Genomic DNA, 6,251 nt, shown 5'->3' with positions numbered 1-6,251 from the left:
CAGCGCCCATGGCCCACGGGCCCAGCCGCTCCGCGGCACGTGGGATCCTCCCAGACCGGGGCGCGAACCCGGCCCCCCTGCATCGGCAGGCGGACGCGCAACCACTGCGCCACCAGGGAAGCCCCTTAGTTTAGATTTTTAATGGAAGTGTATGAGAACTGTTTTCTCATCACTCTCTGACCAATGCCAAAGAATCAATAAGCTAAGCATTTGCAGCAAAAATGAATGATTTTATCACTTACCTTGGTGTATCAGGGCTGATGATTAAAAACAAACACACGCACACATTGGGCAACTTTGGAATCACCTGTAGATGCTTGAACATCCCAGGCAAAACATGCATTATGAATAAAGATGGCCTTTATGTGTAATGATGGGAATCTCATTACACAGATAAACTGATAACAAAGACCTGTACAATGAACTGTATATATTAACATCATTCTAAGTATTATGAAAACACTGTGTCCTAAACTTAACGGTTAACAATCATTAGTGGAAAATATGCCATAGAGATCAGCACTTTAAATATTGAAAGATTGCAGTATTGACTATGTATTTCACTTTTTTAGAAATAGAACATCTAGAAGCTTATTTCTTTTTAAATGGTCAAGATGACTTTGACTTTATCATGACTGAATGGGCTAAATTAGGGATGTTGGACATTATGTTAGGTAGAAACAATTTCTGTTGCAAGAGAAGATCCAAATAACACCGTGTCATATGGGAGTCTACTTTTCTCAAATAATATTTCATATTTTTTGCTACAGGAGCTGATTCACTGACTAAATACAGTCAGGCTGGAATTTCTGTGATTCTACTTTTCTTTCCCACAAGGTTGCAAAACAGTTGCCAAAGTTCCAGGCATCCCATTTATATCCCAACCCATCTACATGTTTATTTAGCCAGAACTCTTTACCTGACCCTTAGATACAAATGAAACTTGGATTAAAAAGTATTTACTTTTTACCTCATATAGACTGGAGGTAAGTAGGGTATAAAGGTTTGGGAAATGTGTTTTGGGGTTAGCTGGCCTACAGTTTCTGCCACAGAAGTAAAACTTTTTAAAGGAGGTCTATATTACTAAGAGGAATTATGGTCTCTCTATTGGACCTGCTATTCCAATGTGGTTGATACTGTGGATAACAGCAACTATTTTCTCCCATTAAATGACTCTTAGATATACTATAAGAGAGAGATTATATTCGATAGAACATTTGATCCATCCAATGTGGTATTCAGTTTTTTTCTTGTGTTTATGCTGAATTTCAACAGACAGTATGAGATGTTAATATGTATTTGCTTTATAAATAGATGAAGCATCACATTGTCAATTTAGTAACTTCCTTAGAATCATTGCGATGTCAGTGTTATTTCAATTATAATTGATAAATCAGATGGACCCTCTGAATAAGATAGATTATTGAAGTTTCAGTAAAAAAGTTTCAGTAAATTTTAAATAAAAGTACAAACAGAAACACATGAAAATATATTTTAAATTGGAATATGCCATTGCTCAAAGAAACCTAACCCATCACTAAGGTTCCTTACACTTACAAATCTAGCTATGTGGCTCTACTTCAGTCTGGCTGAATCAAAATCTCTGGGGGGTGGTGTCAACATATCTCTATTGTAAGTTACCAGATGGTTCCTATGCATTGGTTTCCAGACTTGTTTAATAACAAGGACACAAAGTGATGTTGTACACCTTTTTAAAAAATATATATATATTTATTTACTTATTTATTTATTTGGCTGAGCCGAGTTTTAGTTGCGGCACATGGGATCTTTGTTGCCACATGCATGATCTTTAGTTGCAGCATGCAGGATCTTTTGTTTGAGGCATGAGGGACCTTTTTTTAGTTGTGGCATGCGGGATCTAGTTCCCTGACCAGGGATGGAACCCGGGCCCCCTGCATTGGGAGCGCTGAGTCTTAACCACTGGATCACCAGGGAAGTCCCTGTTGCACACCTTTTAAAAAATATTGTCGCTATTATTTTTAATACAGTAAACTGCAAATAAGAGGAATACTAATAGAGTATATGTGAGCCTCATCAGTAAAGTTGATTTGAAATAAAGCAAATAATTTTATTCTGGGAAATTTGGAGCTCCCCAAATTTCAAGATATATTATCTGATTACACACTTGTAACACTTAAGAGGAAAAATATTAAAAGAAAGAGAATTGTACTTATGGAAATTAAAAAGTCTAGAAAGCTTTGATTTCCAGTTCACTGAAATTCAATTAGGCCACTTGTCTGAAAAGAAATTTCAGTTCAAGATCCTTGAAAAGTTCAAGTTCTCCTTGAGATTCACTGCTACACAGCTACTGTTCATCAGACAGCTGAGCTTGCTGACGGGTTAATTAATCACATCAGCCCAACTGGAAAGCAACAGTTTCAAATTACTCAATGGAGTGTTGTCACTGCCAATGATTTCTTATTCCATACCTTGATGGAAGAGAGTTTATCATTAATGAAAAAGTGGCCTCCAAAACTTGGTTAAGAGCTCTCTTAGAGACAAAAAGAATTAAATTTCCTCCCCAAATTTCTAAATAAGATGGCATGAAACTCAGAAATATGTTAGCAATGAAGAAATGTGTAGTAACAGTTGAAAAAATAGAATGCATTTTAAATTCTCCAGATTAAAATATTATAATGGTAATAATTTCAAAAAGATAAAGTATATTCTAAATATGGATTATTTTTCAGTGTCCTCTTCCCCTACATATACCGCTTTTCTTTTTTTTTTTTTTTCTGGTATGCGGGCCTCCCTCTGTCGTGGCCTCTCCCGTTGCGGAGCACAGGCTCCGGACGCGCAGGCTCAGCGGCCATGGCTCACGGGCCCAGCAGCTCCGCGGCATGTGGGATCCTCCCAGACCAGGGCGCGAGCCCGGTTCCCCTGCCTCGGCAGGCGGACGCGCAACCACTGCGCCACCAGGGAAGCCCCGATATACCGCTTTTCTTATACAGATAACTTTCTATCTTATCTTGACATTTTTTAATAACTTTCCCTATCATTCTACCTAAAACAATCTAGAGTTCTCCCAGCATTTTAGTAGACTTCAGTTTACCATGTACTTTGTGTTATATTTCGATGTGTCTGTTTTTATTAACAACAAATGTGAAAATAAGCCTTCAGTATTTAATAAACTGGCATTCTGATTAGGCCAGGCTTTATCTTTTCACCTTGTCAAGCGTAAATGATAGTGATGAAGTATCAAAATACATTATTATTTCAAATGATATAATAATATTGACTATACAGATAATGTTCAAAACTTGCCAAGCTGGGTAGTGGACTGACATATTTGTTACTTTTCAACCAATTTTTTAGTGCCTATGCAGGCTACCAGATATTTCAAGTTTTATTTTAGTTTTTTATCCAATACATCTCCTTAATAATTTATAGGTAAATAGGAAAAAATCAGAAGACAACATTCTACCAAGGCATCTTTTGCAGAAATCTGTATGTGCATTATTTATTCTTATAAAGGTTTTTAAAAAATATCTCATACTCAAATAATAAAACAATAATAGTAATAATAAGCATGGTAAAAATTGTTAATGCTTAGAACATGTTTTCTATATACCAGGCACTGTACTATGTCAAATTACATCATGGATTCAGACAGACTTAGTTTTACTCGTTTTTTACCTTGAGAGTTTCATTGAGTTCTCTAAGCCTCAACATCCTCATCTGTAATACAGGCATAATAAATATAACTGCCTCATAAGGTTGTGATGAATAGATGTGAAAATGAATGAAAAATGCACATTGTAAAAGCAATATGGTAGATTGTATGATGATTATGAAGATGCTGGTGGTAATGTATTAACTCTGCTTCCTCCTCTTAATTTTTAACCTGTTAATTAATCTTCATGTCTCTGTTATCTAGCACAGAAGCTGCAACTTTATAATTACTCAGAAACATTACACTGAACAGAGATTATATCAATGTATGGTCAGAGAAGATCTAAATGGATTTTTCCTTTTACTAAGAAGCCAATAAGTCTGCAGCCACAGGGCTATATATATAGACACCCAAATATAAACTTGCCATACTTCTGTTCTCTAAACCTTATTCCACTTCCAAATTTATTTATTTTCAACTTAAGTGCTACTTGTTTGATTTTTGCTTTATTGTACCAGCCCTCTATACCATATTTTTTGTTTTAATGTTTATTTTGTTTAATCCGTGATATAAATCTCTCTTTACATTTGCAACCAACTTTCACCCTTATAATTGATTTTATTAACAAAAGGATTGAAAATATAATCAAATGAAGCATATACTCTATTAATGAATAGAGGAAACACAGTAACACAAAACACACACAAAAATTGTTTTGTGTGTATGTGTCTGTGCTTTGATGCTTGTTGGAGGAGATCATAGAGAGGATGTGACCATTGCCTCTGGGCAATCAGAGGCTCCTCACCCCCTCTATCCTTGGAATGTACAATCCATCAACCATTCTGACACAGTAGGAGCTGTTTCAAGGATGCAGCCTTGAGAGAGTAAGGTGTTGTTGAGACCATTTGGATTGAATATGTGACTGTATCCAGTTAAGGCATCTGTGTAAACTGTTAAGATTCTGACTGGCAGGTACAGAGGTCTACTTGTCTTGTGGGCCACCAAAAACAAGCATCTTATGTAAGTTCCCTTGCTTATTAAACCTGCCACCTACAAATGTGGGGTGGTCTGACTATTTCTTTGGTCCCTTCTTGCCCTCTGAGTACAGGGGTCAGTTTCAGATTTTACCTGGGGAACTCCAGAGGCTGCAAACGCACAATGCTATAGTTTGAGTTATTATTTTTAGAAGAGATTGGGAAATAATCAAATCTTTGAACAGAGGGACATACAACATTACGTTGTAACTGGTCTAAAAGAGGAAAAATTTTGCCTAGAAATATGAAGTCAGGTAAGATTCCAGCAGTGGTTTTAAAATAGAAATTTCATATGTGTCATTCTTTTGCTAAAAACAAACGAAATAGGAACTGATGAATCTGGGTGGAAAGATAGCATGAGGGACAGCCCAATACCAAAGCTGGAAAAGAAATCAGAGTCGGATGCAATGTACACTTATTGTTTGGGTTTAGATTATTGAAATATGTTCTCTTTCTGTCTTGAGATAATTAATACAAATGAAGAGTAATAGAAATACTAATGGTGGGGGTTTCCCTGGTGGTGCAGTGGTTGAGAATCTGCCTGCCAGTGCAGGGGACACGGGTTCGAGCCCTGGTCTGGGAGGATCCCACATGCCGCGGAGCAACTGGGCCCGTGAGCCACAGCCACTGAGCCTGCGCGTCTGGAGCCTGTGCTCCGCAACAAGAGAGGCCGCGACAGTGAGAGGCCCGCGCACCGCGATGAAGAGTGACCCCCGCTCGCCGCAACTAGAGAAAGCTCTCCCACAGAAATGAAGACCCAACACAGCCAAAATAAATAAATAAATAAATTTTAAAATAAAAAAAAGAAATACTAATGGTGAACAAACAAAAATACATTTTTTGGCAATTCTAGATGTCTAGTAGGAATTGTAATTTATAATAAGTTCTTTTGGATATAACAATATGTCATGATATTGTACAAAGATTAAAACCATATGATGAAAGATTAAAAATAGAATCAATGTGATTCTTAGTAGATACCCATCTAAAGTGAATATTATTTCTGCCACAGGCTAAGAAGCATGATATGAGATTCATATCAAATGCTGTTTGTTTCTTAAAGAGTTGATACTAATAACCACTTGGAACCTTATGAGGGAGGTCCGATTTCTATTTTAGAATGTAAGTTTTCTTTTTCTTATTCAATTTGTTTTCTGTCTCCTGGCTTAAATAATCAAATAATTCTTTTAAAAAAGAGGTGTTTGGGGAACTCTGGTATACGCAGGCAACTGGCAAAAATTAATTTAAACCTAATTGAACTTCTCAGTCATCTTAGTATCCCTTTAAAAAAGTTTCGGGGAAAGGAGCTCAATACCATGGGCTTGCTATATAAACAAACTCAATAAAAGGAATCAAAAAGTGTCTGGAGTGAAAAATTAAATGAAAGGAGAGTAAACCCATCAAAACAAATTTCTTTTCTCTAAATTGACATGGCAATGTTGTTTCTTCCACTGCTCTAACCTACAAGGATCAAGCATTCAGATCAATGTCTATTTTTTTTTTTTTTTTTTTTTTTTTTTTTTTTTTTGCGGTACGCGGGCCTCTCACTGTTGTGGCCCCCCCCGCTGCGGAGCACAGGCTCC

Source organism: Physeter macrocephalus, chromosome 21 (genome assembly GCF_002837175.3).
Source record: "Physeter macrocephalus isolate SW-GA chromosome 21, ASM283717v5, whole genome shotgun sequence".
Lineage (NCBI taxonomy): Eukaryota > Metazoa > Chordata > Mammalia > Artiodactyla > Physeteridae > Physeter > Physeter macrocephalus.
The sequence above is the reverse complement of the archived record's forward strand: the minus strand, read 5'-3'. Positions refer to the sequence as shown.